Source organism: Oncorhynchus keta, unplaced genomic scaffold, assembly GCF_023373465.1.
Source record: "Oncorhynchus keta strain PuntledgeMale-10-30-2019 unplaced genomic scaffold, Oket_V2 Un_scaffold_17821_pilon_pilon, whole genome shotgun sequence".
NCBI lineage: Eukaryota > Metazoa > Chordata > Actinopteri > Salmoniformes > Salmonidae > Oncorhynchus > Oncorhynchus keta.
This window is the reverse complement of record NW_026290830.1, coordinates 111460-135614: the sequence shown is the minus strand read 5'-3', so window position 1 is coordinate 135614 and position 24155 is coordinate 111460. Positions and strand designations below refer to the sequence as shown.

At 39.8% G+C, this 24155-nt stretch overlaps 2 non-coding genes across 2 annotated transcripts; one reads left to right on the top strand and one right to left on the bottom strand.

Annotated features, from left to right (window-relative positions):
* The first annotated feature begins 3035 nt into the window (after positions 1–3035).
* trnae-cuc (transfer RNA glutamic acid (anticodon CUC)) lies at positions 3036–3107 on the top strand. The gene has a single exon. It is a non-coding gene; the product is annotated as a tRNA-Glu (tRNA).
* A 151-nt stretch (positions 3108–3258) lies between these two features.
* Positions 3259–3330, bottom strand: trnae-cuc (transfer RNA glutamic acid (anticodon CUC)). The gene has a single exon. It is a non-coding gene; the product is annotated as a tRNA-Glu (tRNA).
* Positions 3331–24155: the final 20825 nt, after the last annotated feature.

Sequence of the window (24155 nt, the reverse complement as noted above, 5' to 3'; positions counted from 1 at the left end):
CGCTATCTCTCTCAGAATGACCTTCTTGATCCAAATCAGTCAGGTTTCAAGACTAGTCATTCAACTGAGACTGCTCTTCTCTGTATCACGGAGGCGCTCCGCACTGCTAAAGCTAACTCTCTCTCCTCTGCTCTCATCCTTCTAGACCTATCGGCTGCCTTCGATACTGTGAACCATCAGATCCTCCTCTCCACCCTCTCCGAGTTGGGCATCTCCGGCGCGGCCCACGCTTGGATTGCGTCCTACCTGACAGGTCGCTCCTACCAGGTGGCGTGGCGAGAATCTGTCTCCTCACCACGCGCTCTCACCACTGGTGTCCCCCAGGGCTCTGTTCTAGGCCCTCTCTTATTCTCGCTATACACCAAGTCACTTGGCTCTGTCATAACCTCACATGGTCTCTCCTATCATTGCTATGCAGACGACACACAATTAATCTTCTCCTTTCCCCCTTCTGATGACCAGGTGGCGAATCGCATCTCTGCATGTCTGGCAGACATATCAGTGTGGATGACGGATCACCACCTCAAGCTGAACCTCAGCAAGACGGAGCTCCTCTTCCTCCCGGGAAGGACTGCCCGTTCCATGATCTCGCCATCACGGTTGACAACTCCATTGTGTCCTCCTCCCAGAGCGCTAAGAACCTTGGCGTGATCCTGGACAACACCCTGACGTTCTCAACTAACATCAAGGCGGTGTCCCGTTCCTGTAGGTTCATGCTCTACAACATCCGCAGAGTACGACCCTGCCTCACACAGGAAGCGGCGCAGGTCCTAATCCAGGCACTTGTCATCTCCCGTCTTGATTACTGCAACTCGCTGTTGGCTGGGCTCCCTGCCTGTGCCGTTAAACCCCTACAACTCATCCAGAACGCCGCAGCCCGTCTGGTGTTCAACCTTCCCAAGTTCTCTCACGTCACCCCGCTCCTCCGCTCTCTCCACTGGCTTCCAGTTGAAGCTCGCATCCGCTACAAGACCATGGTGCTCGCCTACGGAGCTGTGAGGGGAACGGCACCTCAGTACCTCCAGGCTCTGATCAGGCCCTACACCCAAACAAGGGCACTGCGTTCATCCACCTCTGGCCTGCTCGCCTCCCTACCACTGAGGAAGTACAGTTCCCGCTCAGCCCAGTCAAAACTGTTCGCTGCTCTGGCCCCCAATGGTGGAACAAACTCCCTCACGACGCCAGGACAGCGGAGTCAATCACCACCTTCCGGAGACACCTGAAACCCCACCTCTTCAAGGAATACCTAGGATAGGGTAAGTAAGGGTAAGTAATCCCTCTCACCCCCCTTCTCACCCCCCCAACAAGATTTAGATGCAAGTGGCTGTTCCACTGGTTGTCATAAGGTGTATGCACCAATTTGTAAGTCGCTCTGGATAAGAGCGTCTGCTAAATGACTTAAATGTAATGTAAATGTATAGAGAACAGGAATCAATCTACTGACCTTCCTACTGTTTATAGAGAACAGGAATCAATCTACTGACCTTCCTACTGTTTATAGAGAACAGGGATCAATCTACTGACCTTCCTACTGTTTATAGAGAACAGGAATCAATCTACTGACCTTCCTACTGTTTATAGAGAACAGGTATCAATCTACTGACCTTCCTACTGTTTATAGAGAACATGAATCAATCTACTGACCTTCCTACTGTTTATAGAGAACAGGAATCAATCTACTGACCTTCCTACTGTTTATAGAGAACAGGAATCAATCTACTGACCTTCCTACTGTTTATAGAGAACAGGAATCAATCTACTGACCTGCCTACTGTTTCTAGAGAACATCAATCAATCACTGACCTTCCTACTGTTTATAGAGAACAGGAATCAATCTACTGACCTTCCTACTGTTTCTAGAGAACATCAATCAATCTACTGACCTTCCTACTGTTTATAGAGAACAGGAATCAATCTACTGACCTTCCTACTGTTTATAGAGAACATCAATCAATCTACTGACCTTCCTACTGTTTATAGAGAACATCAATCAATCTACTGACCTTCCTACTGTTTATAGAGAACAGGAATCAATCAATATGTATATATATTAGCATACTTTTAATTTTCATCCCCCCCAAAAATCTCAGAGTAACAAAGTCATTGAATTGTGAGTGTTAATTTAATATTCAAATCATTCTGAATACACCTGGCCTGTGTTTTTGGAAAAATAATATGTAGAATTACAGGAGATGACCTTTATAACAGACCCGCCTAGGCAAAATCTCCCCCCAAAGCTTTCTTCAGGAGTTGGCAGCCCCGAGTGCACTTTATAGGGAATAGGATTCCATGCAGGACACAGTTTGTCACTGAGAGATGCGATAAAGTCATTATGATGATGATGGACACATAGGCAGCTAAAAGTTATGACTGATTGACTCCATTTAGCTGTTGGCACTGACTCATTAGGCAGTCAGACTGAGATAGATAGATAGACATATTTTTATTTATTTAAACTTTATTTAACTAGATAGATAGATACTGTAGATATTTAGACGTGGCTTCTGTATGACAGTAGTGAACGTAAATACAACACAGACTACGCTACCTGTTGGCATTGACTCATTAGACAGTCAGACTGAGATAGATAGATAGATAGATACTGTAGATATATAGACAGACTACGCTACCTGTTGCCCCTATAATGCGTGTTTGATGTATGCTGTACATACCTGGTTATTGGTCCTTAGCTCCTGCCGTCATGCCGTCTTCATCATCGAAGACCCACCTACAGAGTTTGCTGTTTTGGCGACTTTTATCCGTGGTACCACCCGCCCGGGCCTCTCCTGCCGCTGGTTCTGCTAGACAGTCGGACTTTCATCAACATCAGAGTGGAACAGCTTGACTTTGAACTCCGAAGGACGAAAGGTCAGAGCTTGCTCGATGTAAACCACATATAGCTAACGTTAAAGTCTCCACCAGCGTCACTTCCACTAAAAATAAAGTCTACAGAAAGATCGAAAAGTTAAACTTCAGTTGTAAATCAGCGCTGAGTAATGAGGAGAAAAGTCAAACCGGCCTTCAGATAGAAGCATTCCCTGGTGGTCTAGTGGTTAGGATTCGGCGCTCTCACCGCCGCGGCCCGGGTTCGATTCCCGGTCAGGGAACACACCTTTTTTAATTTGAAAGCGAAAGGATATCAGAAAGTAACACGGTAAACGTTCGCTTTCAAATACAACTGATCAAATGTGGATTTACAGTATTTTTGTAACATTTAAAATGTAAGCGTTGTTTTAATAAAAAAAAAAAAACAGTGTGTTCCCTGACCGGGAATCGAACCCGGGCCGCGGCGGTGAGAGCGCCGAATCCTAACCACTAGACCACCAGGGAAAGCTATGTGTAATGAAGTGAAAAGTCAAACTGTCCTGACACAAGTAGCTTTCCATGGTAGTCTGGTGGTTCAATTCAGGGAACTACGGTCAGGGAACAGACTGTTTTATTTTTTATTTTATTAAAACAACGCTTATATTTTGAATGTTACAAAAGAGTATGTAAATCCCCATTTGATCAGTTGTATTTGAAAGTGAACGTTTTCCGTGTTATTTTCTGCCATCCTTGTGTCTGCCTCGTGACTTTGTTTCAATGAAGGCTGCAGATTTGAATGTTTTGCCATTTTTCTGTTTTTAGATTTCTTTGTTGTTGTTTCTTGGTTTTAAATTTTTATTTTTTTATTTCACTGTCGCGTGTTCAGACGCTGTGAAATGCTACCACTCCACAGTTTGGAAAGCTTTGTACATTTCCCCTGGTAGTGTGTAACTAAACTACAGATTGAACAATGAGCCAGATATTTCACAGGATGTATAAATGTGAAGCATCCGGGTTGACGTTTCCTCTAACTACCAAATATGGTAGTGAGAGGAAGCCCAGTGCCCAGCAGTGGGAGAAGATGGAGCGAGATGGATTTTGGCCAAATTTCTGCTCATTTTTTCATCGATGAACCGTTTGATCTTTGTTCCTTGCATGTTCTGCCCACTAAGATTAATTTGTTTCCATTGGAAACAACAGGCTGTGGTTCATCTTGGATAAATTAGACACATATTTGACTTAACAGTAGACACTCTGGTGGTGTCTAACAGTTGAAACTCTTGTCCTCTCGTTTTTTGCCTTCATTAACCTCCTGTCTTATGTAACCATACCAAACGTAACCTGTCATACTAAATGGAGTCTATCGGATTTACATACAGAATAACATGAAATGGTCTGAGACAGGGAGGAGTGAAGGGAGAGACAGCAACTAACCAAGCAGACTCCTGCTATCATAACTAGGTTATTTATCATTAAATACAACTCCCTGCTCCCCAGCCTGGTCTCAGACCATTTGATATTATTCTGCAAATTACCTGTACCTTGTGTAACAGTATAATTTTAAACCGTCCCCTCGCCCATACCCGGGCACGAACCAGGGACCTTCTGCACACATCAACAACTGACACCCACGAAGCATCGTTACCCTTCGCTCCACAAAAGCCGCGGCCCTTGCAGCGCAAGGGGAATAACTACTTCAAGGTCTCAGAGCAAGTGACGTAACCGATTGAAACGCTATTTAGCGAACACCGCTAACTAGGCTAGCGTTTCACATCCGTTACACTTGGACTGGATCAGATATGATTACATAGTACCTGTCTTGGACTGGATCAGATATTATTACATAGTACCTGTCTTGGACTGGATCAGATATGATTACATAGTACCTGTCTAGGACTGGATCAGATATGATTACATAGTACCTGTCTAGGACTGGATCAGATATGATTACATAGTACCTGTCTAGGACTGGATCAGATATGATTACATAGTACCTGTCTAGGACTGGATCAGATATGATTACATAGTACCTGTCTAGGACTGGATCAGATATGATTACATAGTACCTGTCTAGGACTGGATCAGATATGATTACATAGTACCTGTCTTGGACTGGATCAGATATGATTACATAGTACCTGTCTAGGACTGGATCAGATATGATTACATAGTACCTGTCTAGGACTGGATCAGATATGATTACATAGTACCTGTCTAGGACTGGATCAGATATGATTACATAGTACCTGTCTAGGACTGGATCAGATATTATTACATAGTACCTGTCTTGGACTGGATCAGATATGATTACATAGTACCTGTCTTGGACTGGATCAGATATGATTACATAGTACCTGTACCTTGGACTGGATCAGATATGATTACATAGTACCTGTCTAGGACTGGATCAGATATTATTACATAGTACCTGTCTAGGACTGGATCAGATATGATTACATAGTACCTGTCTAGGACTGGATCAGATATGATTACATAGTACCTGTCTAGGACTGGATCAGATATGATTACATAGTACCTGTCTTGGACTGGATCAGATATGATTACATAGTACCTGTCTTGGACTGGATCAGATATGATTACATAGAACCTGTCTTGGACTGGATCAGATATTATTACATAGTACCTGTCTAGGACTGGATCAGATATGATTACATAGTACCTGTCTAGGACTGGATCAGATATGATTACATAGTACCTGTCTTGGACTGGATCAGATATGATTACATAGTACCTGTCTTGGACTGGATCAGATATGATTACATAGTACCTGTCTTGGACTGGATCAGATATGATTACATAGTACCTGTCTAGGACTGGATCAGATATGATTACATAGTACCTGTCTTGGACTGGATCAGATATGATTACATAGTACCTGTCTAGGACTGGATCAGATATGATTACATAGTACCTGTCTTGGACTGGATCAGATATGATTACATAGTACCTGTCTTGGACTGGATCAGATATTATTACATAGTACCTGTCTTGGACTGGATCAGATATGATTACATAGTACCTGTCTTGGACTGGATCAGATATGATTACATAGAACCTGTCTTGGACTGGATCAGATATGATTACATAGTACCTGTCTAGGACTGGATCAGATATGATTACATAGTACCTGTCTAGGACTGGATCAGATATGATTACATAGTACCTGTCTTGGACTGGATCAGATATTATTACATAGTACCTGTCTAGGACTGGATCAGATATTATTACATAGTACCTGTCTAGGACTGGATCAGATATGATTACATAGTACCTGTCTTGGACTGGATCAGATATGATTACATAGTACCTGTCTTGGACTGGATCAGATATTATTACATAGTACCTGTCTAGGACTGGATCAGATATTATTACATAGTACCTGTCTTGGACTGGATCAGATATGATTACATAGTACCTGTCTAGGACTGGATCAGATATGATTACATAGTACCTGTCTAGGACTGGATCAGATATGATTACATAGTACCTGTCTAGGACTGGATCAGATATGATTACATAGTACCTGTCTTGGACTGGATCAGATATGATTACATAGTACCTGTCTTGGACTGGATCAGATATGATTACATAGTACCTGTCTTGGACTGGATCAGATATGATTACATAGTACCTGTCTAGGACTGGATCAGATATGATTACATAGTACCTGTCTTGGACTGGATCAGATATGATTACATAGTACCTGTCTTGGATTGGATCAGATATGATTACATAGTACCTGTCTAGGACTGGATCAGATATGATTACATAGTACCTGTCTTGGACTGGATCAGATATGATTACATAGTACCTGTCTAGGACTGGATCAGATATGATTACATAGTACCTGTCTAGGACTGGATCAGATATGATTACATAGTACCTGTCTAGGACTGGATCAGATATGATTACATAGTACCTGTCTAGGACTGGATCAGATATGATTACATAGTACCTGTCTAGGACTGGATCAGATATGATTACATAGTACCTGTCTAGGACTGGATCAGATATGATTACATAGTACCTGTCTAGGACTGGATCAGATATGATTACATAGTACCTGTCTTGGACTGGATCAGATATGATTACATAGTACCTGTCTAGGACTGGATCAGATATGATTACATAGTACCTGTCTAGGACTGGATCAGATATGATTACATAGTACCTGTCTAGGACTGGATCAGATATGATTACATAGTACCTGTCTAGGACTGGATCAGATATGATTACATAGTACCTGTCTAGGACTGGATCAGATATGATTACATAGTACCTGTCTAGGACTGGATCAGATATGATTACATAGTACCTGTCTAGGACTGGATCAGATATTATTACATAGAACCTGTCTTGGACTGGATCAGATATGATTACATAGAACCTGTCTTGGACTGGATCAGATATGATTACATAGAACCTGTCTAGGACTGGATCAGATATGATTACATAGTACCTGTCTTGGACTGGATCAGATATGATTACATAGTACCTGTCTAGGACTGGATCAGATATGATTACATAGAACCTGTCTTGGACTGGATCAGATATTATTACATAGTACCTGTCTTGGACTGGATCAGATATGATTACATAGTACCTGTCTAGGACTGGATCAGATATGATTACATAGTACCTGTCTAGGACTGGATCAGATATGATTACATAGTACCTGTCTAGGACTGGATCAGATATGATTACATAGTACCTGTCTTGGACTGGATCAGATATGATTACATAGTACCTGTCTAGGACTGGATCAGATATGATTACATAGTACCTGTCTTGGACTGGGTCAGATATGATTACATAGTACCTGTCTAGGACTGGATCAGATATTATTACATAGAACCTGTCTTGGACTGGATCAGATATGATTACATAGTACCTGTCTTGGACTGGATCAGATATGATTACATAGTACCTGTCTTGGACTGGATCAGATATGATTACATAGAACCTGTCTTGGACTGGATCAGATATGATTACATAGTACCTGTCTTGGACTGGATCAGATATGATTACATAGTACCTGTCTAGGACTGGATCAGATATGATTACATAGTACCTGTCTAGGACTGGATCAGATATGATTACATAGTACCTGTCTTGGACTGGATCAGATATGATTACATAGTACCTGTCTAGGACTGGATCAGATATGATTACATAGTACCTGTCTAGGACTGGATCAGATATGATTACATAGTACCTGTCTAGGACTGGATCAGATATGATTACATAGTACCTGTCTTGGACTGGATCAGATATGATTACATAGTACCTGTCTAGGACTGGATCAGATATGATTACATAGTACCTGTCTTGGACTGGGTCAGATATGATTACATAGTACCTGTCTAGGACTGGATCAGATATTATTACATAGTACCTGTCTTGGACTGGATCAGATATGATTACATAGTACCTGTCTTGGACTGGATCAGATATGATTACATAGTACCTGTCTTGGACTGGATCAGATATGATTACATAGAACCTGTCTTGGACTGGATCAGATATGATTACATAGTACCTGTCTTGGACTGGATCAGATATGATTACATAGTACCTGTCTAGGACTGGATCAGATATGATTACATAGTACCTGTCTAGGACTGGATCAGATATGATTACATAGTACCTGTCTAGGACTGGATCAGATATGATTACATAGTACCTGTCTAGGACTGGATCAGATATGATTACATAGTACCTGTCTTGGACTGGATCAGATATGATTACATAGTACCTGTCTTGGACTGGATCAGATATGATTACATAGTACCTGTCTTGGACTGGATCAGATATGATTACATAGTACCTGTCTAGGACTGGATCAGATATGATTACATAGTACCTGTCTAGGACTGGATCAGATATGATTACATAGTACCTGTCTTGGACTGGATCAGATATGATTACATAGTACCTGTCTTGGACTGGATCAGATATGATTACATAGTACCTGTCTTGGACTGGATCAGATATGATTACATAGTACCTGTCTAGGACTGGATCAGATATGATTACATAGTACCTGTCTAGGACTGGATCAGATATGATTACATAGTACCTGTCTTGGACTGGATCAGATATGATTACATAGTACCTGTCTTGGACTGGATCAGATATGATTACATAGTACCTGTCTAGGACTGGATCAGATATGATTACATAGTACCTGTCTAGGACTGGATCAGATATGATTACATAGTACCTGTCTAGGACTGGATCAGATATGATTACATAGTACCTGTCTAGGACTGGATCAGATATGATTACATAGAACCTGTCTTGGACTGGATCAGATATGATTACATAGTACCTGTCTTGGACTGGATCAGATATGATTACATAGTACCTGTCTTGGACTGGATCAGATATGATTACATAGTACCTGTCTTGGACTGGATCAGATATGATTACATAGTACCTGTCTTGGACTGGATCAGATATGATTACATAGTACCTGTCTTGGACTGGATCAGATATGATTACATAGTACCTGTCTTGGACTGGATCAGATATGATTACATAGTACCTGTCTTGGACTGGATCAGATATGATTACATAGAACCTGTCTCTGACTGGATCAGATATGATTACATAGTACCTGTCTAGGACTGGATCAGATATGATTACATAGTACCTGTCTTGGATTGGATCAGATATGATTACATAGTACCTGTCTAGGACTGGATCAGATATGATTACATAGTACCTGTCTAGGACTGGATCAGATATGATTACATAGTACCTGTCTAGGACTGGATCAGATATGATTACATAGTACCTGTCTAGGACTGGATCAGATATGATTACATAGTACCTGTCTAGGACTGGATCAGATATGATTACATAGTACCTGTCTTGGACTGGATCAGATATGATTACATAGTACCTCTCTTGGACTGGATCAGATATGATTACATAGTACCTGTCTTGGACTGGATCAGATATGATTACATAGAACCTGTCTTGGACTGGATCAGATATGATTACATAGTACCTGTCTAGGACTGGATCAGATATGATTACATAGTACCTGTCTTGGATTGGATCAGATATGATTACATAGTACCTGTCTAGGACTGGATCAGATATGATTACATAGTACCTGTCTAGGACTGGATCAGATATGATTACATAGTACCTGTCTAGGACTGGATCAGATATGATTACATAGTACCTGTCTTGGATTGGATCAGATATGATTACATAGTACCTGTCTAGGACTGGATCAGATATGATTACATAGTACCTGTCTAGGATTGGATCAGATATGATTACATAGTACCTCTCTTGGACTGGATCAGATATGATTACATAGTACCTGTCTTGGACTGGATCAGATATGATTACATAGAACCTGTCTTGGACTGGATCAGATATGATTACATAGTACCTGTCTAGGACTGGATCAGATATGATTACATAGTACCTGTCTTGGATTGGATCAGATATGATTACATAGTACCTGTCTAGGACTGGATCAGATATGATTACATAGTACCTGTCTTGGACTGGATCAGATATGATTACATAGTACCTGTCTAGGACTGGATCAGATATGATTACATAGTACCTGTCTAGGACTGGATCAGATATGATTACATAGAACCTGTCTTGGACTGGATCAGATATGATTACATAGTACCTGTCTTGGACTGGATCAGATATGATTACATAGTACCTGACTTGGACTGGATCAGATATGATTACATAGTACCTGTCTAGGACTGGATCAGATATTATTACATAGTACCTGTCTAGGACTGGATCAGATATGATTACATAGTACCTGTCTAGGACTGGATCAGATATGATTACATAGTACCTGTCTTGGACTGGATCAGATATGATTACATAGTACCTGTCTTGGACTGGATCAGATATTATTACATAGTACCTGTCTAGGACTGGATCAGATATGATTACATAGTACCTGTCTTGGACTGGATCAGATAGTATTACATAGTACCTGTCTAGGACTGGATCAGATATGATTACATAGTACCTGCCTTGGACTGGATCAGATATGATTACATAGTACCTGTCTTGGACTGGGTCAGATATGATTACATAGTACCTGTCTAGGACTGGATCAGATATGATTACATAGTACCTGTCTAGGACTGGATCAGATATGATTACATAGTACCTGTCTAGGACTGGATCAGATATGATTACATAGTACCTGTCTAGGACTGGGTCAGATATGATTACATAGTACCTGTCTAGGACTGGATCAGATATGATTACATAGTACCTGTCTAGGACTGGATCAGATATGATTACATAGTACCTGTCTTGGACTGGATCAGATATGATTACATAGTACCTGTCTAGGACTGGATCAGATATGATTACATAGTACCTGTCTTGGACTGGATCAGATAAGATTACATAGTACCTGTCTTGGACTGGATCAGATATGATTACATAGTACCTGTCTTGGACTGGATCAGATATGATTACATAGTACCTGTCTAGGACTGGATCAGATATGATTACATAGTACCTGTCTTGGACTGGATCAGATATGATTACATAGTACCTGTCTAGGACTGGATCAGATATTATTACATAGTACCTGTCTTGGACTGGATCAGATATGATTACATAGTACCTGTCTAGGACTGGATCAGATATGATTACATAGTACCTGTCTAGGACTGGATCAGATATGATTACATAGTACCTGTACCTTGGACTGGATCAGATATGATTACATAGTACCTTTCTAGGACTGGATCAGATATGATTACATAGTACCTGTCTAGGACTGGATCAGATATGATTACATAGTACCTGTCTTGGACTGGATCAGATATGATTACATAGTACCTGTCTAGGACTGGATCAGATATGATTACATAGTACCTGTCTAGGACTGGATCAGATATGATTACATAGTACCTGTACCTTGGACTGGATCAGATATGATTACATAGTACCTGTCTTGGACTGGATCAGATATGATTACATAGTACCTGTCTAGGACTGGATCAGATATGATTACATAGTACCTGTCTAGGACTGGATCAGATATTATTACATAGTACCTGTCTTGGACTGGATCAGATATGATTACATAGTACCTGTCTAGGACTGGATCAGATATGATTACATAGTACCTGTCTTGGACTGGATCAGATATGATTACATAGTACCTGTCTAGGACTGGATCAGATATGATTACATAGTACCTGTCTTGGACTGGATCAGATATGATTACATAGTACCTGTCTTGGACTGGATCAGATATCATTACATAGTACCTGTCTAGGACTGGATCAGATATGATTACATAGTACCTGTCTAGGACTGGATCAGATATGATTACATAGTACCTGTCTTGGACTGGATCAGATATCATTACTTAGTACATGTCTAGGACTGGATCAGATATGATTACATAGTACCTGTCTTGGACTGGATCAGATATGATTACATAGTACCTGTCTTGGACTGGATCAGATATGATTACATAGTACCTGTCTAGGACTGGATCAGATATGATTACATAGTACCTGTCTAGGACTGGATCAGATATGATTACATAGTACCTGTCTAGGACTGGATCAGATATGATTACATAGTACCTGTCTAGGACTGGATCAGATATTATTACATAGTACCTGTCTAGGACTGGATCAGATATGATTACATAGTACCTGTCTTGGACTGGATCTGATATGATTACATAGTACCTGTCTATGACTGGATCAGATATGATTACATAGTACCTGTCTAGGACTGGATCAGATATTATTACATAGTACCTGTCTAGGACTGGATCAGATATGATTACATAGTACCTGTCTAGGACTGGATCAGATATGATTACATAGTACCTGTCTAGGACTGGATCAGATATGATTACATAGTACCTGTCTTGGACTGGATCAGATATGATTACATAGTACCTGTACCTTGGACTGGATCAGATATGATTACATAGTACCTGTCTTGGACTGGATCAGATATGATTACATAGTACCTGTACCTTGGACTGGATCAGATATGATTACATAGTACCTGTCTAGGACTGGATCAGATATGATTACATAGTACCTGTACCTTGGACTGGATCAGATATGATTACATAGTACCTGTCTTGGACTGGATCAGATATGATTACATAGTACCTGTACCTTGGACTGGATCAGATATGATTACATAGTACCTGTCTAGGACTGGATCAGATATGATTACATAGTACCTGTCTAGGACTGGATCAGATATGATTACATAGTACCTGTCTAGGACTGGGTCAGATATGATTACATAGTACCTGTCTAGGACTGGATCAGATATGATTACATAGTACCTGTCTAGGACTGGATCAGATATGATTACATAGTACCTGTCTAGGACTGGATTAGATATGATTACATAGTACCTGTCTAGGACTGGATCAGATATGATTACATAGTACCTGTACCTTGGACTGGATCAGATATGATTACATAGTACCTGTCTTGGACTGGATCAGATATGATTACATAGTACCTGTACCTTGGACTGGATCAGATATGATTACATAGTACCTGTCTAGGACTGGATCAGATATGATTACATAGTACCTGTCTTGGACTGGATCAGATATGATTACATAGTACCTGTCTTGGACTGGATCAGATATGATTACATAGTACCTGTCTTGGACTGGATCAGATATGATTACATAGTACCTGTCTTGGACTGGATCAGATATTATTACATAGTACCTGTCTAGGACTGGATCAGATATGATTACATAGTACCTGTCTTGGACTGGATCAGATATTATTACATAGTACATGTCTAGGACTGGATCAGATATGATTACATAGTACCTGTCTTGGACTGGATCAGATATGATTACATAGTACCTGTACCTTGGACTGGATCAGATATGATTACATAGTACCTGTCTTGGACTGGATCAGATATGATTACATAGTACCTGTCTTGGACTGGATCAGATATTATTACATAGTACATGTCTAGGACTGGATCAGATATGATTACATAGTACCTGTCTAGGACTGGATCAGATATTATTACATAGTACCTGTCTAGGACTGGATCAGATATGATTACATAGTACCTGTCTAGGACTGGATCAGATATTATTACATAGTACCTGTCTTGGACTGGATCAGATATGATTACATAGTACCTGTCTTGGACTGGATCAGATATGATTACATAGTACCTGTCTAGGACTGGGTCAGATATGATTACATAGTACCTGTCTTTGACTGGATCAGATATGATTACATAGTACCTGTCTAGGACTGGATCAGATATGATTACATAGTACCTGTCTTGGACTGGATCAGATATGATTACATAGTACCTGTCTTGGACTGGGTCAGATATGATTACATAGTACCTGTCTTGGACTGGATCAGATATGATTACATAGTACCTGTCTTGGACTGGATCAGATATGATTACATAGTACCTGTCTTGGACTGGATCAGATATGATTACATAGTACCTGTCTAGGACTGGATCAGATATGATTACATAGTACCTGTCTTGGACTGGATCAGATATGATTACATAGTACCTGTCTAGGACTGGATCAGATATTATTACATAGTACCTGTCTTGGACTGGATCAGATATGATTACATAGTACCTGTCTAGGACTGGATCAGATATGATTACATAGTACCTGTCTAGGACTGGATCAGATATGATTACATAGTACCTGTACCTTGGACTGGATCAGATATGATTACATAGTACCTTTCTAGGACTGGATCAGATATGATTACATAGTACCTGTCTAGGACTGGATCAGATATGATTACATAGTACCTGTCTAGGACTGGATCAGATATGATTACATAGTACCTGTCTAGGACTGGATCAGATATGATTACATAGTACCTGTCTAGGACTGGATCAGATATGATTACATAGTACCTGTACCTTGGACTGGATCAGATATGATTACATAGAACCTGTCTTGGACTGGATCAGATATGATTACATAGTACCTGTCTAGGACTGGATCAGATATGATTACATAGTACCTGTCTAGGACTGGATCAGATATTATTACATAGTACCTGTCTTGGACTGGATCAGATATGATTACATAGTACCTGTCTTGGACTGGATCAGATATGATTACATAGTACCTGTCTTGGACTGGATCAGATATGATTACATAGTACCTGTCTTGGACTGGATCAGATATTATTACATAGTACCTGTCTAGGACTGGATCAGATATGATTACATAGTACCTGTCTAGGACTGGATCAGATATGATTACATAGTACCTGTCTTGGACTGGATCAGATATGATTACATAGTACCTGTCTAGGACTGGATCAGATATGATTACATAGTACCTGTCTTGGACTGGATCAGATATGATTACATAGTACCTGTCTTGGACTGGATCAGATATGATTACATAGTACCTGTCTTGGACTGGGTCAGATATGATTACATAGTACCTGTCTTGGACTGGATCAGATATGATTACATAGTACCTGTCTAGGACTGGATCAGATATGATTACATAGTACCTGTCTAGGACTGGATCAGATATGATTACATAGTACCTGTCTTGGACTGGATCAGATATGATTACATAGTACCTGTCTTGGACTGGATCAGATATGATTACATAGTACCTGTCTTGGACTGGATCTGATATGATTACATAGTACCTGTCTATGACTGGATCAGATATGATTACATAGTACCTGTCTAGGACTGGATCAGATATTATTACATAGTACCTGTCTAGGACTGGATCAGATATGATTACATAGTACCTGTCTAGGACTGGATCAGATATGATTACATAGTACCTGTCTAGGACTGGATCAGATATGATTACATAGTACCTGTCTTGGACTGGATCAGATATGATTACATAGTACCTGTACCTTGGACTGGATCAGATATGATTACATAGTACCTGTCTTGGACTGGATCAGATATGATTACATAGTACCTGTACCTTGGACTGGATCAGATATGATTACATAGTACCTGTCTAGGACTGGATCAGATATGATTACATAGTACCTGTACCTTGGACTGGATCAGATATGATTACATAGTACCTGTCTTGGACTGGATCAGATATGATTACATAGTACCTGTACCTTGGACTGGATCAGATATGATTACATAGTACCTGTCTAGGACTGGATCAGATATGATTACATAGTACCTGTCTTGGACTGGATCAGATATGATTACATAGTACCTGTCTTGGACTGGGTCAGATATGATTACATAGTACCTGTCTAGGACTGGATCAGATATGATTACATAGTACCTGTCTAGGACTGGATCAGATATGATTACATAGTACCTGTCTAGGACTGGATCAGATATGATTACATAGTACCTGTCTAGGACTGGATCAGATATGATTACATAGTACCTGTCTTGGACTGGATCAGATATGATTACATAGTACCTGTCTTGGACTGGATCAGATATGATTACATAGTACCTGTACCTTGGACTGGATCAGATATGATTACATAGTACCTGTCTTGGACTGGATCAGATATGATTACATAGTACCTGTCTTGGACTGGATCAGATATGATTACATAGTACCTGTCTTGGACTGGATCAGATATGATTACATAGTACCTGTCTTGGACTGGATCAGATATGATTACATAGTACCTGTCTTGGACTGGATCAGATATTATTACATAGTACCTGTCTAGGACTGGATCAGATATGATTACATAGTACCTGTCTTGGACTGGATCAGATATTATTACATAGTACATGTCTAGGACTGGATCAGATATGATTACATAGTACCTGTCTTGGACTGGATCAGATATGATTACATAGTACCTGTACCTTGGACTGGATCAGATATGATTACATAGTACCTGTCTTGGACTGGATCAGATATGATTACATAGTACCTGTCTTGGACTGGATCAGATATTATTACATAGTACATGTCTAGGACTGGATCAGATATGATTACATAGTACCTGTCTTGGACTGGATCAGATATGATTACATAGTACCTGTCTAGGACTGGATCAGATATGATTACATAATACCTGTCTAGGACTGGATCAGATATGATTACATAGTACCTGTCTTGGACTGGATCAGATATGATTACATAGTACCTGTCTTGGACTGGATCAGATATGATTACATAGTACCTGTCTTGGACTGGATCAGATATGATTACATAGTACCTGTCTTGGACTGGATCAGATATGATTACATAGTACCTGTCTTGGACTGGATCAGATATGATTACATAATACCTGTCTAGGACTGGATCAGATATGATTACATAATACCTGTACCTTGGACTGGATCAGATATGATTACATAGTACCTGTCTTGGACTGGATCAGATATGATTACATAGTACCTGTCTTGGACTGGATCAGATATGATTACATAATACCTGTACCTTGGACTGGATCAGATATTATTACATAGTACCTGTCTTGGACTGGATCAGATATGATTACATAGTACCTGTCTTGGACTGGATCAGATATGATTACATAGTACCTGTCTAGGACTGGATCAGATATTATTACATAGTACCTGTCTTGGACTGGATCAGATATGATTACATAGTACCTGTCTAGGACTGGATCAGATATGATTACATAGTACCTGTCTTGGACTGGATCAGATATGATTACATAGTACCTGTCTTGGACTGGATCAGATATTATTACATAGTACCTGTCTAGGACTGGATCAGATATGATTACATAGTACCTGTCTAGGACTGGATCAGATATGATTACATAGTACCTGTCTTGGACTGGATCAGATATGATTACATAGTACCTGTCTAGGACTGGATCAGATATGATTACATAGTACCTGTCTTGGACTGGATCAGATATGATTACATAGTACCTGTCTTGGACTGGATCAAATATTATTACATAGTACCTGTCTTGGACTGGATCAGATATGATTACATAGTACCTGTCTAGGACTGGATCAGATATGATTACATAGTACCTGTCTTGGACTGGATCAGATATGATTACATAGTACCTGTCTTGGACTGGATCAGATATGATTACATAGTACCTGTCTAGGACTGGATCAGATATGATTACATAGTACCTGTCTTGGACTGGATCAGATATGATTACATAGTACCTGTCTTGGACTGGATCAGATATGATTACATAGTACCTGTCTTGGACTGGATCAGATATGATTACATAGTACCTGTCTAGGACTGGATCAGATATGATTACATAGTACCTGTCTAGGACTGGATCAGATATGATTACATAGTACCTGTCTTGGACTGGATCAGATATGATTACATAGTACCTGTCTTGGACTGGATCAGATATGATTACATAGTACCTGTCTAGGACTGGATCAGATATGATTACATAGTACCTGTCTTGGACTGGATCAGATATGATTACATAGTACCTGTCTAGGACTGGATCAGATATGATTACATAGTACCTGTCTAGGACTGGATCAGATATGATTACATAGTACCTGTCTAGGACTGGATCAGATATGATTACATAGTACCTGTCTTGGACTGGATCAGATATGATTACATAGTACCTGTCTTGGACTGGATCAGATATGATTACATAGTACCTGTCTTGGACTGGATCAGATATGATTACATAGTACCTGTCTTGGACTGGATCAGATATGATTACATAGAACCTGTCTTGGACTGGATCAGATATGATTACATAGTACCTGTCTTGGACTGGATCAGATATTATTACATAGTACCTGTCTTGGACTGGATCAGATATGATTACATAGTACCTGTCTTGGACTGGATCAGATATGATTACATAGTACCTGTCTTGGACTGGATCAGATATGATTACATAGTACCTGTCTAGGACTGGATCAGATATGATTACATAGTACCTGTCTTGGACTGGATCAGATATGATTACATAGTACCTGTCTAGGACTGGATCAGATATGATTACATAGTACCTGTCTTGGACTGGATCAGATATGATTACATAGTACCTGTCTTGGACTGGATCAGATATGATTACATAGTACCTGTCTAGGACTGGATCAGATATGATTACATAGTACCTGTCTAGGACTGGATCAGATATGATTACATAGTACCTGTCTTGGACTGGATCAGATATGATTACATAGTACCTGTCTTGGACTGGATCAGATATGATTACATAGTACCTGTCTTGGACTGGATCAGATATGATTACATAGTACCTGTCTTGGACTGGATCAGATATGATTACATAGTACCTGTCTTGGACTGGATCAGATATGATTACATAGAACCTGTCTTGGACTGGATCAGATATGATTACATAGTACCTGTCTTGGACTGGATCAGATATGATTACATAGTACCTGTCTTGGACTGGATCAGATATTATTACATAGTACCTGTCTAGGACTGGATCAGATATGATTACATAGTACCTGTCTAGGACTGGATCAGATATGATTACATAGTACCTGTCTAGGACTGGATCAGATATGATTACATAGAACCTGTCTTGGACTGGATCAGATATGATTACATAGTACCTGTCTTGGACTGGATCAGATATGATTACATAGTACCTGTCTAGGACTGGATCAGATATTATTACATAGTACCTGTCTAGGACTGGATCAGATATGATTACATAGTACCTGTCTAGGACTGGATCAGATATTATTACATAGTACCTGTCTTGGACTGGATCAGATATGATTACATAGTACCTGTCTTGGACTGGATCAGATATGATTACATAGTACCTGTCTAGGACTGGATCAGATATGATTACATAGTACCTGTCTTGGACTGGATCAGATATGATTACATAGTACCTGTCTTGGACTGGATCAGATATGATTACATAGTACCTGTCTAGGACTGGATCAGATATGATTACATAGTACCTGTCTAGGACTGGATCAGATATGATTACATAGTACCTGTCTAGGACTGGATCAGATATGATTACATAGTACCTGTCTTGGACTGGATCAGATATGATTACATAGTACCTGTCTAGGACTGGATCAGATATGATTACATAGTACCTGTCTTGGACTGGATCAGATATGATTACATAGTACCTGTCTTGGACTGGATCAGATATGATTACATAGTACCTGTCTAGGACTGGATCAGATATGATTACATAGTACCTGTCTAGGACTGGATCAGATATGATTACATAGTACCTGTCTTGGACTGGATCAGATATGATTACATAGTACCTGTCTTGGACTGGATCAGATATGATTACATAGTACCTGTCTAGGACTGGATCAGATATGATTACATAGTACCTGTCTTGGACTGGATCAGATATGATTACATAGTACCTGTCTTGGACTGGATCAGATATGATTACATAGTACCTGTCTTGGACTGGATCAGATATGATTACATAGTACCTGTCTAGGACTGGATCAGATATTATTACATAGTACCTGTCTTGGACTGGATCAGATATGATTACATAGTACCTGTCTTGGACTGGATCAGATATGATTACATAGTACCTGTCTAGGACTGGGTCAGATATGATTACATAGTACCTGTCTTGGACTGGATCAGATATGATTACATAGTACCTGTCTAGGACTGGATCAGATATGATTACATAGTACCTGTCTAGGACTGGGTCAGATATGATTACATAGTACCTGTCTTGGATTGGATCAGATATGATTACATAGTACCTGTCTTGGACTGGATCAGATATGATTACATAGTACCTGTCTAGGACTGGGTCAGATATGATTACATAGTACCTGTCTAGGACTGGATCAGATATGATTACATAGTACCTGTCTAGGACTGGGTCAGATATGATTACATAGTACCTGTCTTGGACTGGGTCAGATATGATTACATAGTACCTGTCTAGGACTGGGTCAGATATGATTACATAGTACCTGTCTTGGACTGGATCAGATATGATTACATAGTACCAGTCTTGGACTGGATCAGATATGATTACATAGTACCTGTCTTGGACTGGATCAGATATGATTACATAGTACCTGTCTTGGACTGGATCAGATATGATTACATAGTACCTGTCTTGGACTGGATCAGATATGATTACATAGTACCTGTCTAGGACTGGATCAGATATTATTACATAGTACCTGTCTTGGACTGGATCAGATATGATTACATAGTACCTGTCTAGGACTGGATCAGATATGATTACATAGTACCTGTCTAGGACTGGATCAGATATTATTACATAGTACCTGTCTTGGACTGGATCAGATATGATTACATAGTACCTGTCTAGGACTGGATCAGATATGATTACATAGTACCTGTCTAGGACTGGATCAGATATTATTACATAGTACCTGTCTTGGACTGGATCAGATATGATTACATAGTACCTGTCTAGGACTGGATCAGATATGATTACATAGTACCTGTCTTGGACTGGATCAGATATTATTACATAGTACCTGTCTTGGACTGGATCAGATATTATTACATAGTACCTGTCTTGGACTGGATCAGATATTATTACATAGTACCTGTCTTGGACTGGATCAGATATGATTACATAGTACCTGTCTAGGACTGGATCAGATATGATTACATAGTACCTGTCTTGGACTGGATCAGATATTATTACATAGTACCTGTCTAGGACTGGATCAGATATTATTACATAGTACCTGTCTAGGACTGGATCAGATATGATTACATAGTACCTGTCTTGGACTGGATCAGATATGATTACATAGTACCTGTCTTGGACTGGATCAGATATGATTACATAGTACCTGTCTTGGACTGGGTCAGATATGATTACATAGTACCTGTCTTGGACTGGGTCAGATATGATTACATAGAACCTGTCTTGGACTGGATCAGATATTATTACATAGAACCTGTCTTGGACTGGATCAGATATTATTACATAGTACCTGTCTAGGACTGGATCAGATATGATTACATAGTACCTGTCTTGGACTGGATCAGATATTATTACATAGTACCTGTCTTGGACTGGATCAGATATTATTACATAGTACCTGTCTAGGACTGGGTCAGATATGATTACATAGTACCTGTCTTGGACTGGATCAGATATGATTACATAGTACCTGTCTAGGACTGGATCAGATATGATTACATAGTACCTGTCTAGGACTGGGTCAGATATGATTACATAGTACCTGTCTTGGATTGGATCAGATATGATTACATAGTACCTGTCTTGGACTGGATCAGATATGATTACATAGTACCTGTCTAGGACTGGGTCAGATATGATTACATAGTACCTGTCTAGGACTGGATCAGATATGATTACATAGTACCTGTCTAGGACTGGATCAGATATGATTACATAGTACCTGTCTTGGACTGGGTCAGATATGATTACATAGTACCTGTCTAGGACTGGATCAGATATGATTACATAGTACCTGTCTTGGACTGGATCAGATATGATTACATAGTACCTGTCTTGGACTGGATCAGATATGATTACATAGTACCTGTCTTGGACTGGATCAGATATGATTACATAGTACCTGTCTTGGACTGGATCAGATATGATTACATAGTACCTGTCTTGGACTGGATCAGATATGATTACATAGTACCTGTCTAGGACTGGATCAGATATTATTACATAGTACCTGTCTTGGACTGGATCAGATATGATTACATAGTACCTGTCTAGGACTGGATCAGATATGATTACATAGTACCTGTCTAGGACTGGATCAGATATTATTACATAGTACCTGTCTTGGACTGGATCAGATATGATTACATAGTACCTGTCTAGGACTGGATCAGATATGATTACATAGTACCTGTCTAGGACTGGATCAGATATTATTACATAGTACCTGTCTTGGACTGGATCAGATATGATTACATAGTACCTGTCTAGGACTGGATCAGATATGATTACATAGTACCTGTCTTGGACTGGATCAGATATTATTACATAGTACCTGTCTTGGACTGGATCAGATATTATTACATAGTACCTGTCTTGGACTGGATCAGATATTATTACATAGTACCTGTCTTGGACTGGATCAGATATGATTACATAGTACCTGTCTAGGACTGGATCAGATATGATTACATAGTACCTGTCTTGGACTGGATCAGATATTATTACATAGTACCTGTCTTGGACTGGATCAGATATTATTACATAGTACCTGTCTTGGACTGGATCAGATATGATTACATAGTACCTGTCTTGGATTGGATCAGATATGATTACATAGTACCTGTCTTGGACTGGATCAGATATGATTACATAGTACCTGTCTAGGACTGGGTCAGATATGATTACATAGTACCTGTCTAGGACTGGATCAGATATGATTACATAGTACCTGTCTAGGACTGGGTCAGATATGATTACATAGTACCTGTCTTGGACTGGGTCAGATATGATTACATAGTACCTGTCTTGGACTGGGTCAGATATGATTACATAGTACCTGTCTTGGACTGGATCAGATATGATTACATAGTACCTGTCTTGGACTGGATCAGATATGATTACATAGTACCTGTCTTGGACTGGATCAGATATGATTACATAGTACCTGTCTTGGACTGGATCAGATATGATTACATAGTACCTGTCTTGGACTGGATCAGATATGATTACATAGTACCTGTCTAGGACTGGATCAGATATGATTACATAGTACCTGTCTTGGACTGGATCAGATATGATTACATAGTACCTGTCTAGGACTGGATCAGATATGATTACATAGTACCTGTCTAGGACTGGATCAGATATTATTACATAGTACCTGTCTTGGACTGGATCAGATATGATTACATAGTACCTGTCTAGGACTGGATCAGATATGATTACATAGAACCTGTCTTGGACTGGATCAGATATTATTACATAGTACCTGTCTTGGACTGGATCAGATATGATTACATAGTACCTGTCTAGGACTGGATCAGATATGATTACATAGTACCTGTCTTGGACTGGATCAGATATTATTACATAGTACCTGTCTTGGACTGGATCAGATATTATTACATAGTACCTGTCTTGGACTGGATCAGATATTATTACATAGTACCTGTCTTGGACTGGATCAGATATGATTACATAGTACCTGTCTTGGACTGGATCAGATATGATTACATAGTACCTGTCTTGGACTGGATCAGATATTATTACATAGTACCTGTCTTGGACTGGATCAGATATTATTACATAGTACCTGTCTTGGACTGGATCAGATATGATTACATAGTACCTGTCTTGGACTGGATCAGATATGATTACATAGTACCTGTCTTGGACTGGATCAGA